This window comes from Chiloscyllium plagiosum, unplaced genomic scaffold, assembly GCF_037043375.1.
Source record: "Chiloscyllium plagiosum isolate Xiang-an unplaced genomic scaffold, Cpla_swu_hap1 HiC_scaffold_33, whole genome shotgun sequence".
In the NCBI taxonomy this organism is placed as follows: Eukaryota; Metazoa; Chordata; class Chondrichthyes; order Orectolobiformes; family Hemiscylliidae; genus Chiloscyllium; species Chiloscyllium plagiosum.
The window spans coordinates 19,353,795-19,373,888 of NW_028270171.1; the positions used below are offsets into that span (position 1 = coordinate 19,353,795).

At 46.3% G+C, this 20,094-nt stretch overlaps 4 non-coding genes across 4 annotated transcripts; all 4 read right to left on the reverse strand.

Annotated features, from left to right (window-relative positions):
• Nucleotides 1-5,618: 5,618 nt before the first annotated feature.
• Nucleotides 5,619-5,705, reverse strand: trnastop-uca (transfer RNA opal suppressor (anticodon UCA)). The gene has a single exon. It is a non-coding gene; the product is annotated as a tRNA-Sec (tRNA).
• A 4,681-nt stretch (nt 5,706-10,386) lies between these two features.
• Nucleotides 10,387-10,473, reverse strand: trnastop-uca (transfer RNA opal suppressor (anticodon UCA)). The gene has a single exon. It is a non-coding gene; the product is annotated as a tRNA-Sec (tRNA).
• A 4,144-nt stretch (nt 10,474-14,617) lies between these two features.
• On the reverse strand, nt 14,618-14,704 carry trnastop-uca (transfer RNA opal suppressor (anticodon UCA)). Its single transcript has one exon. It is a non-coding gene; the product is annotated as a tRNA-Sec (tRNA).
• A 3,403-nt stretch (nt 14,705-18,107) lies between these two features.
• On the reverse strand, nt 18,108-18,194 carry trnastop-uca (transfer RNA opal suppressor (anticodon UCA)). Its single transcript has one exon. It is a non-coding gene; the product is annotated as a tRNA-Sec (tRNA).
• Between the last annotated feature and the right edge of the window lie 1,900 nt (nt 18,195-20,094).

Sequence of the window (20,094 nt, forward strand, 5' to 3'; positions counted from 1 at the left end):
GTGAGAGATCATAGATGGGGATTGGTAATGGAAGAGAAAAGCATTTTCACTGAGTGAGTAGTTATTGTACAAAACAAACGTCGTGGGAGTGTGATGGAGACAGGGTACAACAGGCGTGCAAGAGAACATTGGATTATTATTTGGATAGAAATAGTGAGCAAGGTTATGGGGAAAGGCAGGACAGTGGCACTAGGGAATGATGCTTGTCTGAAGGGCCAGTGAAGACAAGATGGCCTCCTGTCGCACCATAACAATTCTAAATTCGTTGACTGAGAGATGGGTCAGGGTGACCAATTTGCCTTTGGTGACCTTGAGTGGAAAGGAATAAGCCAGATGGAGTGGGTGTGGCTTCGATTAAGTTGACCAAATCAGAGGTCAGTACCGCTGTGAGTGCTGAGGCAGGTCACAAACAATGCGAGTGTGTGAATTGGGAGGCCGGTGCTGGAAAGTAAAATGTTTAGGGCTAAAACAATATGGCCAGTTGAGCTATGAAGGGATTTGCCTTGCTATTGATTGTTTCAGATGGATTGCAACATATTTTCACTGCAGGTGCGTGTTTATGACCTAGGGAAATCTGTTCTGACGATCTTCTGCACTGGCTGAGAGAAGTCAACTCCACTTTAAAGCAGCACCAGTAATGAGGTGGAGGATATGGATCTGGACACAAGAGATTCTGACCTACTCTTGCTGATGGCTTCCTCGGTGGGTACAGTCAATCTGGGCAGGAATGGAGCTGTGTCACAGGAAACCATGCCACCTCTTTGTTCAAACTGTCCCTGCTGTTCTTGCACCCACCTCAGAGAAACACAAATCAACTCTCTGCCCTATCAAACTGCATCTTTGCTTTGTGTGGAAAGAAATGGTATTGATGTTTGCTCTTAAATCATGAGTAAAATCTTACCAAAATGCCCCTGTCAATCCTCTGACAAATAAAACTACTGAGCCAACCTTTAAACATCTGACACAAGTTAAACACAAGCCGCAACACACACAGCGCCTGGAAGGTGGAATTGAACCACTCTGTCGCTAAACAGCTACAGGTTTAGAAGCCTGCACCCTAGACCACTAGGAATCATCCAGGCATCCAGTGTGGGTGGAGAAAGTCTTATATAAAACAGAGGAAATTGCAATACTTTACACTCAGGGTTAGTTGATAGTCAGTCTCATCCAACCAGTTCTCAATATTCCATGCAGGTTCATCTAACACATTATCAATATTTTCCATTGATTTTAAAACTGCTTTTAAATAAAATTGTGATTATCTTCACAATGTTATGGATTAATAATGCAAATGAGGATCATTAGACAACATTTCTGTGATCTCCAAAGAGATGCCACTACCAGACCAATATTCCAATCCCCTCCATTGTCAACTGTCCACAAGGACCATTTCCTCCAGGACACCCTGGTGCACTCCTCATTCACTCCCAACACACCCACCGCATATACAGCCAACAGAACATTCCCCTGCAATCACAGAAGGTGCTACATCTGTCCATTTATTTCCTCCCTCCCCACCATCTAAGGTGCCAAATACACCTTCCAGGTGAAGCAGCACTTTACCTGCACATCCCACAATCTCATCTCCTGCTTTCTTTGCTCACGATATGGTCTCCTGTACTTTCCAGAAACGAACAACAGACTCGGTAACCATTTTGTCCAACACCTACAACCTGTCCGCAAAGAAGACCCTGAGCTTCCAGTTGCCTGTCACTACAACACCCCACCCTGGTCCCTGGCCAACATCTCTGTCTCAGTCTCGCTGCAGTGCTCCAGCAAAGCTCAGCACAAGCTGGAAGAACAGAACCTCATTTTCTATTTGGAAGTATACAGTACTTCTTATTGAGTTAAACAATTATAGGGCTTGAGTACCTTTCCCCAACTCCCACACACCAGGCCTTTTCATTACATGGGCTGCTACCACATAACCCATTGTCAGCGACTAATTGTCTCCATTAGCAGCAAATCATTCTCCCAGGCTGGTCTTTATCCACTCCTTTCTCTGTCCAAATGTTTCTCTCTCTCTTGGGGCTCTATCCCCACCTATCCTTTCATCCTCCTGCCTCTCCGCTCCCTTTCTACTGCATAAAAACAATGTTTAATCGAGGTGTCATCACTTCTGAAGAAAGGTCACTGGACCTAAAGCTTTAACACTGATTTCTCTTCACAGATGCTGTCTGGATTGGGCGAGGGATTGGCAAAGTAGAAATTGAGGATTGCAGATGCTGGAGATCAGAGTCGGGAGTGTGTTGCCGGAAAAGCAAAGCAGGTCAGGTAGCATCCAAGGCGCAGGAGAGTCGATGTTTCGGGCATAAGCTCTTCAACAGGAATTTCAAATGGAAAGTAAAATGTTGAGGACTGTCACAATAAGACCTATTGAACCAAGATGGGATATATCTTGCTGTTGATCGTTCCGACTGGAATGTGACATTTTTCATTGCGGATCCCTTTTTCTGACCTCGGGAATTCTGCCCCGATGATCTCCTGGCCTGCCAAACCGAGGTCAACTCCATTGACATGATAGCACCAGTGATGAGGTGGGGGTGGAGCGACCGATCACAGGAGAACTCGACCTACTCTTGGTGACAGCATCTTTGGTAGGTACAGTCAATGTGGGCAGGAATGGAGCAATGTCACAGGAAACCATGCCACCTCTTAGTTCCAATTACCCCTCCTGTTCCACTCCCCACCTCAGGGAAAATGAACCAACCCCCTGTCGTACCAACTGCATCTTTGTTTTGTGTGTAAAGAAGTGGTTTTGATGTTTGCTCTTAAATTACATGAGTATAACCTGAGTAAAATGCCCCTCTGACAAATGACACTCCTGAGCCAACCTTTAAGCATCAACCACAAGTTAAACACGAGCCCCTACTCACACTGCGTCTGGAAGATGGAATTGAGCCACTCTGTCGCTAGACCGCTGCAGGTTCGAAGCCAGCATCCTAGAGCACTAGGAACCACCCAAGCATTAATCATGGGTGGAGACAGTCTGATATGAAACAGAGGAAAGTCCAATATTTTGTATTCAGGATGAATAGATAGTCAGTGTCTTCCATTCAATTCTCAATATTGCATTCAGGTTTATGTTCCGTATTACCAATATTTTCCACTGATTTTCAAAACTGCTTTTAAATAAAACTGTGATGATTTTCACCATTTTATGAATTAATAATGCAAATGACAATCATTAGACAACATTTCTGTGACCTCCAGAGGGATGCCACCACCAGACCCATATCTCCCTCCCCTCCCTTGTCAGCCGTCCACAAGGACTGTTCCCTCCGGGACACCCTGGTGCACTCCTCCTTCACTCACAACACACCCACCCCATCCACAGCCCCACAGAGCATTCCCCTGCAACCACAGAAGGTGTTACATCTGTCCATTTACTTCCTCCCTCCTCAGCATCCAAGGTCCCAAATACAGTTTCCAGGTGAAGCAGCACTTTACTTGCACATTCCATAATCTTGTCTCCTGCTTTCTCTGCTCACGATGTGGTCTCTGGTATATTTTGGAAACAAAGCACAGACTGGGTGAATGTTTTGTCGAACACCTACATCCTGTCCGTGAAAAAACCCTGAACTTCCAGTTGCCCGCCACTACAACAACCCACCCTGGCCCCGGGCCAACATCTCTGTCTCAGGCTCGCTGCAGTGCTACAGTGAAGCTGAGAGCAAGCTGGAAGGACAGCACCACATTTCCCATTTGGAAAATGCAGCATTCTGGACTTCTTATCAAGTTCAACAATGTTAGGGTTGGAACCCATTTCCCCAAGCTTTCCCCCACCCCCACACACCATGTCTCTTCATTACATGGGCTGCTACCACACACAACCAATTGTCAGCGACTAATTGTCCCCATTAGCACCTTCTCCCAGGTTGGTCTTTATCCACTCCTTTATCTGCCCAACTGTTTTTCTCTCCTGTGGCTCTATCTCCACCTATCCTTTAATCCTCCTGCCTCCCATCTCCATAATACTGCATAAAAACTATGCTCACTGCCCTGTGACTGAACATTCCAATTTCACCTTCCACTCCATCAAGGTCATGCAGGTACTGGGCCGCCTCCACTGCAAACCATTACCACCCGATGCCTGGAGGAGGAATGCCTCATATTCCATCTTGGGACCCTGTAACCACACAATATAAATGTGGATTTCAACAGCTTCCTAATTTCCCCTCCCTCCACATTATCCAAGTCCCAAACCTCCAACTCGGCATGGGTCTCCTGACCTGTCCGTCACTCCCCCCAGACGCATCACCTTCTCCCTCACCTTCATCCACCTATCGCTTTTTCAACTACCTTCACACAACCCAACCTCCCTCCCCTATATTGCAGCCCACAACTGTCATTCCTGATGAAGGGCTTATGCTTGAAACATCGATTCTCCTACTCCTCGGATGCTGCCTGACCTGCTGTGCTTTCCCAGCAACACACTTTCGGCTCTGATCCTCAGTATCTGCAGTCCTGACTTCCTCCTTTCTGAAGAAAGGTCACCGGACCTAAAACTTTAAGTCTGATTTCTCTCCACAGATGCTGCCAGGATTGCAGGGGATTAGGTAAACGATGAGCAGGACGAAGAGAGTAGATAAGGAGAAACACTTCCCACTCGTAAAAGGTGCGGTGAGAGATCATAGATGGGGATTGGTAATGGAAGAGAAAAGCATTTTCACTGAGTGAGTAGTTATTGTACAAAACGAACGTCGTGGGAGTGTGATGGAGACAGGGTACAACAGGCGTGCAAGAGAACATTGGATTATTATTTGGATAGAAATAGTGAGCAAAGTTATGGGGGAAAGGCAGGACAGTGGCACTAGGGAATGATGCTTGTCTGAAGGGCCAGTGAAGACAAGATGGCCTCCTGTCGCACCATAACAATTCTAAATTCGTTGACTGAGAGATGGAGCAGGGTGACCAATTTGCCTTTGGTGACCTTGAGTGGAAAGCAATAAGCCAGATGGAGTGGGTGTGGCTTCGATTAAGTTGACCAAATCAGAGGATAGCACCGCTGTGAGTGCTGACGCAGGTCACAAACTATGCGGGTGTGTGAATTGGGAGGCCTGTGCTGGAAAGTAAAATGTTTAGGGCTAAAACAATATGGCCAGTTGAGCTATGAAGGGATTTGCCTTGCTGTTGATTGTTTTAGATGGATTGCAACATATTTTCACTGCAGGTGCGTGTTTATGACCTTGGGAAATCTGTTCTGATGATCTTCTGGACTGGCTGAGAGAAGTCAACTCCACTTTAAAGCAGCACCAGTAATGAGGTGAGGGATATGGATCTGGACACAAGAGATTCTGACCTACTCTTGCTGATGGCTTCCTCGGTGGGTACGGTCAATCTGGGCAGGAATGGAGCTGTGTCACAGGAAACCATGCCACCTCTTTGTTCAAACTGTCCCTGCTGTTCTTGCACCCACCTCAGAGAAACACAAATCAACTCTCTGCCATATCAAACTGCATCTTTGCTTTGTGTGTAAAGAAATGGTTTTGATGTTTGCTCTTAAATCATGAGTAAAATCTTACCAAAATGCCCCTGTTAATCCTCTGACAAATAAAACTACTGAGCCAACCTTTAAACATCTGACACAAGTTTAACACAAGCCCCAACACACACAGCGCCTGGAAGGTGGAATTGAACCACTCTGTCGCTAAACAGCTACAGGTTTGAAGCCTGCACCCTAGACCACTAGGAATCATCCAGGCATCAGATATGGGTGGGGAAAGTCTTATATAAAATAGAGGAAATTGCAATACTTTACACTCAGGGTTAGTAGATAGTCAGTCTCATCCAACCAGTTCTCAATATTCCATGCAAGTTCATCTAACACATTATCAATATCTTCCATTGATTTTAAAACTGCTTTTAAATAAAATTGTGATTATCTTCACAATGTTATGGATTAATAATGCAAATGAGGATCATTAGACAATATTTCTGTGATCTCCAAAGAGATGCCACCACCAGACCAATATTCCAATCCCCTCCATTGTCAACTGTCCACAAGGACCATTCCCTCCAGGACACCCTGGTGCACTCCTCATTCACTCCCAACACACCCACCGCATATACAGCCAACAGAACATTCCCCTGCAATCACAGAAGGTGCTACATCTGTCCGTTTACTTCCTTCCTCCTCACCATCTAAGGTCCCAAATACACCTTCCAGGTGAAGCAGCGCTTTACCTGCACATCCCACAATCTCATCTCCTGCTTTCTTTGCTCACGATATGGTCTCCTGTACTTTCCAGAAACGAGGAGAAAGTGAGGTCTGCAGATGCTGGAGATCAAAGTTGAAACTTTATTGCTGGAACAGCACAGCAGGTCAGGCAGCATCCAGGGAACAGGAGATTCGACGTTTCGGGCACAGGCCCTTCTTCAGGAATGGCCTGTGCTCCACTTTCCAGAAACGAACAACAGACTCGGTAACCATTTTGTCCAACACTTACAACCTGTCCGCAAAGAAGACCCTGAGCTTCCAGTTGCCTGTCACTACAACACCCCACCCTGGTCCCTGGCCAACATCTCTGTCTCAGTTTCGCTGCAGTGCTCCAGCAAAGCTCAGCACAAGCTGGAAGAACAGAACCTCATTTTCTATTTGGAAGTATCCAGTACTTCTTATTGAGTTAAACAATTATAGGGCTTGAGTACCTTTCCCCAACTCCCACACACCAGGCCTTTTCATTACATGGGCTGCTACCACACAACCCATTGTCAGCGACTAATTGTCCCCATTAGCAGCAAATCATTCTCCCAGGCTGGTCTTTATCCATTCCTTTCTCTGTCCAAATGTTTCTCTCTCTCTTGGGGCTCTATCCCCACCTATCCTTTAATCCTCCTGCCTCTCCACTCCCTTTCTACTGCATAAAAACAATGTTTCATCGAGGTGTCATCACTTCTGAAGAAAGGTCACTGGACCTAAAGCTTTAACACTGATTTCTCTTCACAGGTGCTGTCTGGATTGGGCGAGGGATTGGCAAAGTAGAAATTGAGGATTGCAGATGATGGAGATCAGAATCGGGAGTGTGTTGCCGGAAAAGCAAAGCAGGTCAGGTAGCATCCAAGGAGCAGGAGAGTCGATGTTTCGGGCAGAAGCTCTTCAACAGGAATTTCAAATGGAAAGTAAAATGTTGAGGCCTGTCACAATAAGACCAATTGAACCAAGATGGGATATATCTTGCTGTTGATCGTTCCGACTGGAATGTGACATTTTTCATTGCGGATCCCTTTTTCTGACCTCGGGAATTCTGCCCTGATGATCTCCTGGCCTGCCAAACCGAGGTCAACTCCATTGACATGGTAGCACCAGTGACGAGGTGGGGGTGGAGCGACCGATCACAGGAGAACTCAACCTACTCTTGGTGACAGCATCTTTGGTAGGTACAGTCAATGTGGGCAGGAATGGAGCAATGTCACAGGAAACCATGCCACCTCTTAGTTCCAATTACCCCTCCTGTTCCACTCCCCACCTCAGGGAAAGTGAACCCAACTCCCTGCCGTACCAACTGCATCTTTGTTTTGTGTGTAAAGAAGTGGTTTTGATGTTTGCTCTTAAATTACATGAGTATAACCTGAGTAAAATGCCCCTCTGACAAATGACACTCCTGAGCCAACCTTTAAGCATCAACCACAAGTTAAACATGAGCCCCTACTCACACTGCGTCTGGAAGATGGAATTGAGCCACTCTGTCGCTAGACCGCTGCAGGTTCGAAGCCAGCATCCTAGAGCACTAGGAATCACCCAAGCATTAATCATGGATGGAGACAGTCTGATATGAAACAGAAGAAAGTCCAATATTTTGTATTTAGGATGAATAGATAGTCAGTGTCTTCCATTCAATTCTCAATATTGCATTCAGGTTTATGTCCCGTATTACCAATGATCCACTGATGTTCAAAACTGCTTTTAAATAAAACTGTGATTATTTTCACCATTTTATGAATTAATAATGCAAATGACAATCATTAGACAACATTTCTGTGACCTCCAGAGGGATGCCACCACCAGACCCATATCCCCCTCCCCTCCCTTGTCAGCCGTCCACAAGGACTGTTCCCTCTGGGACACCCTGGTGCACTCCTCCTTCACTCCCAACACACCCACTCCATCCACAGCCCCACAGAACATTCCCCTGCAACCACAGAAGGTGTTACATCTGTCCATTTACTTCCTCCCTCCTCACCATCCAAGGCCCCAAATACACCTTCCAGATGAAGCAGCACTTTACTTGCACATCCCATAATCTTGTCTCCTGCTTTCTCTGCTCACGATGTGGTCTCTGGTATATTTTGGAAACAAAGCACAGACTGGGTGACTGTTTTGTCGAACACCTACATCCTGTCCGTGAAAAAACCCTGAACTTCCAGTTGCCAGCCACTACAACAACCCCCCTGGCCCCTGGCCAACATCTCTGTCTCAGGCTCACTGCAGTGCTCCAGTGAAGCTCAGAGCAAGCTGGAAGGACAGCACAATATTTTCCATTTGGAAAATGCAGCATTCTGGACTTCTTATCAAGTTCAACAATGTTAGGGTTGGAACCCATTTCCCCAAGCTTTCCCCCACCCCCACACACCAGGTCTCTTCATTACATGGGCTGCTACCACACACAACCAATTGTCAGCGACTAATTGTCCCCATTAGCACCTTCTCCCAGGCTGATCTTTATCCACTCCATTATATGCCCAACTGTTTTTCTCTCCTGTGGCTCTATCTCCACCTATCCTTTAATCCTCCTGCCTCCCATCTCCATAATACTGCATAAAAACTATGCTCACTGCCCTGTGACTGAACATTCCAATTTCACCTTCCACTCCATCAAGGTCATGCAGGTACTGGGCCGCCTCCACGGCAAACCATTACCACCCGATGCCTGGAGGAGGAATGCCTCATATTCCATCTTGGGACCCTGTAACCACACAATATAAATGTGGATTTCAACAGCTTCCTAATTTCCACTCCCTCCACATTATCCAAGTCCCAAATCTCCAACTCGGCATGGGTCTCCTGACCAGTCCGTCACTCCCCCCAGATGCATCACCTTCTCCCTCACCTTCATCCACCTATCGCTTTTTCAACTAACTTCACACAACCCAACCTCCCTCCCCTATATTGCAGCCCACAACTGTCATTCCTGATGAAGGGCTTATGCTTGAAACATCGATTCTCCTACTCCTCGGATGCTGCCTGACCTGCTGTGCTTTCCCAGCAACACACTCTCGGCTCTGATCCTCAGCATCTGCAGTCCTCACTTCCTCCTTTCTGAAGAAAGGTCACTGGACTTAAAACTTTAAGTCTGATTTCTCTCCACAGATGCTGCCAGGATTGCAGGGGATTAGGTAAACGACAAGCAGGACGAAGAGAGTAGATAGGGAGAAACTCTTCCCACTCGTAAAAGGTGCGGTGAGAGATCATAGATGGGGATAGGTAATGGAAGAGAAAAGCATTTTCACTGAGTGAGTAGTTATTGTACATCATGGGAGTGTGATGGAGACAGGGTTCAACAGGTGTGCAAGAGAATATTGGATTATTATTTGGATAGAAATAGTGAGCAAGGTTATGGGGGAAAGGCAGGACAGTGGCACTAGGGAATGATGCTTGTCTGAAGGGCCAGTGAAGACAAGATGGCCTCCTGTCGCACCATAACAATTCTAAATTCGTTGACTGAGAGATGGAGAAGGGTGACCAATTTGCCTTTGGTGACCTTGAGTGGAAAGGAATAAGCCAGATGGAGTGAGTGTGGCTTCGATTAAATTGATCAAATCAGAGGTCAGTACCGGTGTGAGTGCTGAGGCAGGTCACAAACTATGCGGATGTGTGAATTGGGAGGCCGGTGCTGGAAAGTAAAATGTTTAGGGTTAAAACAATATGGCCAGTTGAGCTATGAAGGGATTTGCCTTGCTGTTGATTGTTTCAGATGGATTGCAACATATTTTCACTGCAGATGCGTGTTTATGACCTTGGGAAATCTGTTCTGATGATCTTCTGGACTGGCTGAGAGAAGTCAACTCCACTTTAAAGCAGCACCAGTAATGAGGTGGGGGATATGTATCTGGACACAAGAGATTCTGACCTACTCTTGCTGATGACTTCCTCGGTGGGTACGGTCAATCTGGGCAGGAATGGAGCTGTGTCACAGGAAACCATGCCACCTCTTTGGTCAAACTGTCCCTGCTGTTCTTGCACCCACCTCAGAGAAACACAAATCAACTCTCTGCCATATCAAACTGCATCTTTGTTTTGTGTGTAAAGAAATGGTATTGATTTTTGCTCTTAAATCATGAGTAAAATCTTACCAAAATGCCCCTGTCAATCCTCTGACAAATAAAACTACTGAGCCAACCTTTAAACATCTGACACAAGTTAAACACAAGCACCAACACACACAGCGCCTGGAAGGTGGAATTGAACCACTCTGTCGTTAAACAGCTACAGGTTTGAAGCCTGCACCCTAGACCACTAGGAATCATCCAGGCATCAGGTATGGGTGGAGAAAGTCTTATATAAAACAGAGGAAATTGCAATACTTTACACTCAGGGTTAGTAGATAGTCAGTCTCATCCAACCAGTTCTCAATATTCCATGCAGGTTCATCTAACACATTATCAATATTTTCCATTGATTTTAAAACTGCTTTTAAATAACATTGTGATTATCTTCACAATGTTATGGATTAATAATGCAAATGAGGATCATTAGACAACATTTCTGTGATCTCCAAAGAGATGCCACCTCCATACCAATATTCCAATCCCCTCCATTGTCAACTATCCACAAGGACCATTCCCTCCAGGACACCCTGGTGCACTCCTCATTCACTCCCAACACACCCACCGCATATACAGCCAACAGAACATTCCCCTGCAATCACAGAAGGTGCTACATCTGTCCGTTTACTTCCTTCCTCCTCACCATCTAAGGTCCCAAATACACCTTCCAGGTGAAGCAGCGCTTTACCTGCACATCCCACAATCTCATCTCCTGCTTTCTTTGCTCACGATATGGTCTCCTGTACTTTCCAGAAACGAGGAGAAAGTGAGGTCTGCAGATGCTGGAGATCAAAGTTGAAACTTTATTGCTGGAACAGCACAGCAGGTTCGGCAGCATCCAGGGAACAGGAGATTCGACGTTTCGGGCACAGGCCCTTCTTCAGGAATGGCCTGTGCTCCACTTTCCAGAAACGAACAACAGACTCGGTAACCATTTTGTCCAACACCTACAACCTGTCCGCAAAGAAGACCCTGAGCTTCCAGTTGCCTGTCACTACAACACCCCACCCTGGTCCCTGGCCAACATCTCTGTCTCAGTCTCGCTGCAGTGCTCCATCAAAGTTCAGCACAAGCTGGAAGAACAGAACCTCATTTTCTATTTGGAAGCATAGAGTACTTCTTATTGAGGTAAACAATTATAGGGCTTGAGTACCTTTCCCCAACTCCCACACACCAGGCCTTTTCATTACATGGGCTGCTACCACACAACCCATTGTCAGCGACTAATTGTCCCCATTAGCAGCAAATCATTCTCCCAGGCTGGTCTTTATCCACTCCTTTCTCTGTCCAAATGTTTCTCTCTCTCTTGGGGCTCTATCCCCACCTATCCTTTAATCCTCCTGCCTCTCCACTCCCTTTCTACTGCATAAAAACAATGTTTCATCGAGGTGTCATCACTTCTGAAGAAAGGTCACTGGACCTAAAGCTTTAACACTGATTTCTCTTCACAGATGCTGTCTGGATTGGGCGAGGGATTGGCAAAGTAGAAATTGAGGATTGCAGATGCTGGAGATCAGAGTCGGGAGTGTGTTGCCGGAAAAGCAAAGCAGGTCAGGTAGCATCCAAGGAGCAGGAGAGTCGATGTTTCGGGCATAAGCTCTTCAACAGGAATTTCAAATGGAAAGTAAAATGTTGAGGACTGTCACAATAAGACCTATTGAACCAAGATGGGATATATCTTGCTGTTGATCTTCCGGCTGGAATGTGACATTTTTCATTGCGGATCCCTTGTTCTGACCTCGGGAATTCTGCCCTGATGATCTCCTGGCCTGCCAAACCGAGGTCAACTCCATTGACATGGTAGCACCAGTGACGAGGTGGGGGTGGAGCGACCGATCACAGGAGAACTCAACCTACTCTTGGTGACAGCATCTTTGGTAGGTACAGTCAATGTGGGCAGGAATGGAGCAATGTCACAGGAAACCATGCCACTTCTTAGTTCCAATTACCCCTCCTGTTCCACTCCCCACCTCAGGGAAAATGAACCAACTCCCTGCCGTACCAACTGCATCTTTGTTTTGTGTGTAAAGAAGTGGTTTTGATGTTTGCTCTTAAATTACATGAGTAAAACCTTAGCAAAATGCCCCTCTGACAAATGACACTCCTGAGCCAACCTTTAAGCATCAACCACAAGTTAAACACGAGCCCCTGCTCACACTGCGTCTGGAAGACGGAATTGCACATCCCACAATCTTGTCTCCTGCTTTCTCTGCTCACGATGTGGTCTCTGGTATATTTGGGAAACAAAGCAGAGACTGGGTGACTGTTTTGTCGAACACCTACATCCTGTCCGTGAAAAAACCCTGAACTTCCAGTTGCCCTCCACTACAACAACCCACCCTGACCCTGGCCAACATCTCTGTCTCAGGCTCACTGCAGTGCTCCAGTGAAGCTCAGAGCAAGCTGGAAGGACAGCACCACATTTCCCATTTAGAAAATGCAGCATTCTGGACTTCTTATCAAGTTCAACAATGTTAGGGTTGGAACCCATTTCCCCAAGCTTTCCCCCACTCCCACCCCCACACACCAGGCCTCTTCATTACATGGGCTGCTACCACACACAACCCATTGTCAGCGACTAATTGTCCCCATTAGCACCTTCTCCCAGGCTGATCTTTATCCACTCGTTTATCTGCCCAACTGTTTTTCTCTCTCTCGGGGCTCTATCTTCACCTATCCTTTAATCCTCCTGCCTCCCATCTCCATAATACTGCATAAAAACTATGCTCACTGCCCTGTGACTGAACATTCCAATTTCACCTTCCACTCCATCAAGGTCATGCAGGTACTGGGCCGCCTCCACGGCAAACCATTACCACCCGATGCCTGGAGGAGGAATGCCTCATATTCCATCTTGGGACCCTGTAACCACACAATATAAATGTGGATTTCAACAGCTTCCTAATTTCCCCTCCCTCCACATTATCCAAGTCCCAAACCTCCAACTCGGCATGGGTCTCCTGACCAGTCCGTCACTCCCCCCAGACGCATCACCTTCTCCCACACCTTCATCCACCTATCGCTTTTTCAACTACCTTCACACAACCCAACCTCCCTCCCCTATATTGCAGCCCACAACTGTCATTCCTGATGAAGGGCTTATGCTTGAAACATCGATTCTCCTACTCCTCGGATGCTGCGTGACCTGCTGTGCTTTCCCAGCAACACACTCTCGGCTCTGATCCTCAGCATCTGCAGTCCTCACTTCCTCCTTTCTGAAGAAAGGTCACTGGACCTAAAACTTTAAGTCTGATTTCTCTCCACAGATGCTGCCAGGATTGCAGGGGATTAGGTAAACGATGAGCAGGACGAAGAGAGTAGATAAGGAGAAACACTTCCCACTCGTAAAAGGTGCGGTGAGAGATCATAGATGGGGATTGGTAATGGAAGAGAAAAGCATTTTCACTGAGTGAGTAGTTATTGTACAAAACGAACATTGTGGGAGTGTGATGGAGACAGGGTACAACAGGCGTGCAAGAGAACATTGGATTATTATTTGTATAGAAATAGTGAGCAAGGCTATGGGGGAAAGGCAGGACAGTGGCACTAGGGAATGATGCTTGTCTGAAGGGCCAGTGAAGACAAGATGGCCTCCTGTCACACCATAACAATTCTAGATTCGTTGACTGAGAGATGGAGCAGGGTGACCAATTTGCCTTTGGTGACCTTGAGTGGAAAGGAATAAGCCAATTGGAGTGAGTGTGGCTTCGATTATGTTGATCAAATCAGAGGTCAGTACCGCTGTGAGTGCTGAGGCAGGTCACAAACTATGCGGGTGTGTGAATTGGGAGGCCGGTGCTGGAAAGTAAAATGTTTAGGGCTAAAACAATATGGCCAGTTGAGCTATGAAGGGATTTGCCTTGCTGTTGATTGTTTCAGATGGATTGCAACATATTTTCACTGCAGATGCGTGTTTATGACCTTGGGAAATTTGTTCTGATGATCTTCTGGACTGGCTGAGAGAAGTCAACTCCACTTTAAAGCAGCACCAGTAATGAGGTGGGGGATATGGATCTGGACACAAGAGATTCTGACCTACTCTTGCTGATGGCTTCCTCGGTGGGAACGGTCAATCTGGGCAGGAATGGAGCTGTGTCACAGGAAACCATGCCACCTCTTTGTTCAAACTGTCCCTGCTGTTCTTGCACCCATCTTAGAAAAACACAAATCAACTCTCTGCCACATCAAACCTCATCTTTGCTTTGTGTGTAAAGAAATGGTTTTGATGTTTGCTCTTAAATCATGAGTAAAATCTTACCAAAATGCCCCTGTCAATCCTCTGACAAATAAAACTACTGAGCCAACCTTTAATCATCTGACACAAGTTAAACACAAGCCCCAACACACACAGCGCCTGGAAGGTGGAATTGAACCACTCTGTCGCTAAACAGCTACAGGTTTGAAGCCTGCACCCTAGACCACTAGGAATCATCCAGGCATCAGGTATGGGTGGAGAAAGTCTTATATAAAACAGAGGAAATTGCAATACTTTACACTCAGGGTTAGTAGATAGTCAGTCTCATCCAACCAGTTCTCAATATTCCATGCAGGTTCATCTAACACATTATCAATATTTTCCATTGATTTTAAAACTGCCTTTAAATAAAATTGTGATTATCTTCACAATGTTATGCATTAATAATGCAAATGGAGATCATTAGACAACATTTCTGTGATCTCCAAAGAGATGCCACGACCAGACCAATATTCCAATCCCCTCCATTGTCAACTGTCCACAAGGACCATTCCCTCCAGGACACCCTGGTGCACTCCTCATTCACTCCCAACACACCCACCGCATATACAGCCAACAGAACATTCCCCTGCAATCACAGAAGGTGCTACATCTGTCCGTTTACTTCCTCCCTCCCCACCATCTAAGGTGCCAAATACACCTTCCAGGTGAAGCAGCGCTTTACCTGCACATCCCACAATCTCATCTCCTGCTTTCTTTGCTCACGATATGGTCTCCTGTACTTTCCAGAAACGAACAACAGATTCGGTGACCATTTTGTCCAACACCTACAACCTGTCTGCAAAGAAGACCCTGAGCTTCCAGTTGCCTGTCACTACAACACCCCACCCTGGTCCCTGGCCAACATCTCTGTCTCAGTCTCGCTGCAGTGCTCCAGCAAAGTTTAGCACAAGCTGGAAGAACAGAACCTCATTTTCTATTTGGAAGTATACAGTTCTTCTTATTGAGGTAAACAATTATAGGGCTTGAGTACCTTTCCCCAACTCCCACACACCAGGCCTTTTCATTACATGGGCTGCTACCACATAACCCATTGTCAGCGACTAATTGTCCTCATTAGCAGCAAATCATTCTCCCAGGCTGGTCTTTATCCACTCCTTTCTCTGTCCAAATGTTTCTCTCTCTCTTGGGGCTCTATCCCCACCTATCCTTTAATCCTCCTGCCTCTCCGCTCCCTTTCTACTGCATAAAAACAATGTTTCATCGAGGTGTCATCACTTCTGAAGAAAGGTCACTGGACCTAAAGCTTTAACACTGATTTCTCTTCACAGATGCTGTCTGGATTGGGCGAGGGATTGGCAAAGTAGAAATTGAGGATTGCAGATGCTGGAGATCAGAGTCGGGAGTGTGTTGCCGGAAAAGCAAAGCACGTCAGGTAGCATCCAAGGAGCAGGAGAGTCGATGTTTTGGGCATAAGCTCTTCAACAGGAATTTCAAATGGAAAGTAAAATGTTGAGGCCTGTCACAATAAGACCAATTGAACCAAGATGGGATATATCTTGCTGTTGATCGTTCCGACTGGAATGTGACATTTTCCATCCCTTTTTCTGACCTCGGGAATTCTGCCCTGATGATCTCCTGGCCTGCCAAACTGAGGTCAACTCCATTGACATGGTAGCACCAGTGACGAGGTGGGGGTGGAGCGAACGATCACAGGAGAACTCAACCTACTCTTGGTGACAGCATCTTTGGTAGGTACAGTCAATGTGGGCAGGAATGGAGCAATGTCACAGGAAACCATGCAACTTCTTAGTTCCAACTACCCCTCCTGTTCCACTTCCCACCTCAGGGAAAATGAACCAACTCCCTGTCGTACCAACTGCATCTTTGTTTTGTGTGTAAAGAAGTGGTTTTGATGTTTGCTCTTAAATTACATGAGTATAACCTTAGCAAAATGCCCCTCTGACAAATGACACTCCTGAGCCAACCTTTAAGCATCAACCACAAGTTAAACACGAGCCCCTACTCACACTGCGTCTGGAAGATGGAATTGAGCCACTCTGTCGCTAGACCGCTGCAGGTTCGAAGCCAGCATCCTAGAGCACTAGGAATCACCCAAGCATTAATCATGGGTGGAGACAGTCTGATATGAAACAGAGGAAAGTCCAATATTTTGTATTCAGGATGAATAGATAGTCAGTGTCTTCCATTCAATTCTCAATATTGCATTCAGGTTTATGTCCCGTATTACCATAATTTTCCACTGATGTTCAAAACTGCTTTTAAATAAAACTGTGATTATTTTCACCATTTTATGAATTAATAATGCAAATGACAATCATTAGACAACATTTCTGTGACCTCCAGAGGGATGCCACCACCAGACCCATATCCCCCTCCCCTCCCTTGTCAGCCGTCCACAAAGACTGTTCCCTCCGGGACACCCTGGTGCACTCCTCCTTCACTCCCAACACACCCACCCCATCCACAGCCCCACAGAACATTCCCCTGCAACCACAGAAGGTGTTACATCTGTCCATTTACTTCCTCCCTCCTCAACATCCAAGGTCCCAAATACACCTTCCAGGTGAAGCAGCACTTTACTTGCACATCCCATAATCTTGTCTCCTGCTTTCTCTGCTCACGATGTGGTCTCTGGTACATTTGGGAAACAAAGCAGAGGCTGGGTGACTGTTTTGTCGAACACCTACATCCTGTCCGTGAAAAAACCCAGAGCTTCCAGTTGCCCGCCATTACAACAACCCACCCTGGCCCCTGGTCAACATCTCTGTCTCAGGCTCACTGCAGTGCTCCAGTGAAGCTCAGAGCAAGCTGGAAGGACAGCACCACATTTCCCATTTGGAAAATGCAGCATTCTGGACTTCTTATCAAGTTCAACAATGTTAGGGTTGGAACCCATTTCCCCAAGCTTTCCCCCACTCCCACACCCACACACCAGGACTCTTCATTACATGGGCTGCTACCACACACAACCAATTGTCAGCGACTCATTGTTCCCATTAGCACCTTCTCCCAGGCTGGTCTTTATCCACTCCATTTTCTGTCCAACTGTTTTTCTCTCTCTTGGGGCTCTATCTCCACCTATCCTTTAATCCTCCTGCCTCCCATCTCCATAATACTGCATAAAAACTATGCTCACTGCCCTGTGACTGAACATTCCAATTTCACCTTCCACTCCATCAAGGCCATGCAGGTACTGGGCTGCCTCTACGGCAAACCATTCCCACCCAATGCCTGGAGGAGGAATGCCTCATATTCCATCTTGGGACCCTGTAACCACACAATATAAATGTGGATTTCAACAGCTTCCTAATTTCCACTCCCTCCACATTATCCAAGTCCCAAATCTCCAACTCGGCATGGGTCTCCTGACCTGTCCGTCACTCCCCCCAGATGCATCACCATGCCACCTCTTTGTTCAAACTGTCCCTGCTGTTCTTGCACCCACCTCAGAGAAACACAAATCAACTCTCTGCCATATCAAACTGCATCTTTGCTTTGTGTGTAAAGAAATGGTTTTGATGCTTGCTCTTTAATCATGAGTATAATCTTAAAAAAGTGCCCCCCTCAAGTAACGTTCCTGAGCTGACCTTTAAACATCTGACATAAGCCTCGAGACAGACTGCGCCTGGAAGGTGGAATTGAACCACTCTGTTGCTAAACAGCTACAGGTTTGAAGCCTGCACCCTAGACCACTAGGAATCATCCAGGCATCAGGTATGGGTGGAGAAAGTCTTATATAAAACAGAGGAAATTGCAATACTTTACACTCAGGGTTAATAGTCAGTCTCATCCAACCAGTTCTCAACATTCCATGCAGGTTCATCGAACACATTACCAATATCTTCCATTGATTTTAAAACTGCTTTTAAATAAAATTGTGATTATCTTCACAATTTTATGGATTAATAATGCAAATGAGGATCATTAGACAACATTTCTGTGATCTCCAAAGGGATGCCACCACCAGACCCATATTCCAATCCCCTCCCTTGTCAATCATCCGCAAGGACCATTCCCTCCAGGACACCCTAGTGCACTCCTCATTCACTCCCAACACACCCACCGCATATACAGCCAACAGAACACTCCCCTGCAATCACAGAAGGTGCTACATCTGTCCATTTACTTCCTCCCTCCTCACCACCTAAGGTCCCAAATTCACCTTCCAGGTGAAGCAGCGCTTTACCTGCACATCCCATAATCTCATCTCCATCTTTATCTGCTCATGATGTGTTCTCCTGTACATTCCGGAAACGAAAGACAGACCCGGTGACCATTTTGATGAACACTTAAATCCTGTCCACAAAGAAGACCCTGAGCTTCCAGTTGCCTGTCACTACAACACCCCAGCCTGGACCCTGGCCAACATCTCTGTCTCAGTCTTGCTACTGTGTTCCAGTGAAGCTCAGCACAAGCTGGAAGAACAGCACCTCATTTTTCATTTGGGAATCCTGCAGCAATCAGGACTTCTTATTGAGTTCAACAATTTAGTGTTTGAATGACTTTCCCCAAGCTTTCCCCCACTCCGATACATCAGGTCTCATCACTACATAGGCTGCTACCACACACAACCCATTGTCAGCTACTAATTGTTCCCATTAGCAGTGAATCATTCTCCCAGGCTGGTCTTCATCCACTCCTTTGTCTGTCCAACTGTTTTTCTGTCTCTGGGGGCTCTATCTCCAACCATCCTTTATTCTTCCTTCCTCCCCTCTCCCTATCTACTGCATAAAATCTATGCTTAATCAAAGTGTCGTCATTTCTGAAGAAAGGTCACTGGATCTAAAGCTTTAACTCTGATTTCTCTCCACAGATGCTGCCGGGATTGCACGAGGAATGGATTAACCGAGACCAGGATGAATAGAGTTGATAGGGAGAAACTCTTCCCACTCATAAAAGGTCCAAGAACGAGAGGTGATAGATGGGGATTGGTGATGGAAGAGAAGACATTTTCCCTGAGCAAGTAGTTATGGTATGAAATGAATTACATGGGAGTATTGTGGAGACAGGGTTCAACAGGCATGCAAGAGAACATTGGATTATTATTTGGATAGAAATAGTGAGCAAGGTTATGTGGGGAAAAGGCAGGAGAGTGGAACAAGGGAATGATGCTTGGCTGAAGGGCCAGCACAGGCAAAATGGCCTCCTGTCACACCATAACAATACTTGGTTTGGTGGCTGAGAGATGGAGAAGGGTGACCAATTTGCCTTTGGTGACTCCGAGTGAAATGGGATAAGCCAGATGGAGTGGGTGTAGCTTTGATGAAGTTGACCAAATCAGAAGGCAGCACTGCTGGGAGTGCTGAGGTGGGTCACAAACTATGGGGGTGTGTGAATTGGGAAGCCGGTACTGTAAAGTAAAATGTTTAGGGCTGAAACAATATGAGGGGACATGCCTCAGTGTTGATCCTTTCACATGGAACGTAACATTTTTCATTGTGGATCCCTGTTTATGACCTCAGGAAATCCATACTGGTGATCTCCTGGTCTGGCAGAGAGAGGTCAATTCCATTGTCACGGCAACACCAGGGATGAGTTGGGAGTGGAGCAGCCAAACACAAGAGAACATGATCTCCTGTTGCTGACAGCTTCCTTGGTGGGTACGGTCA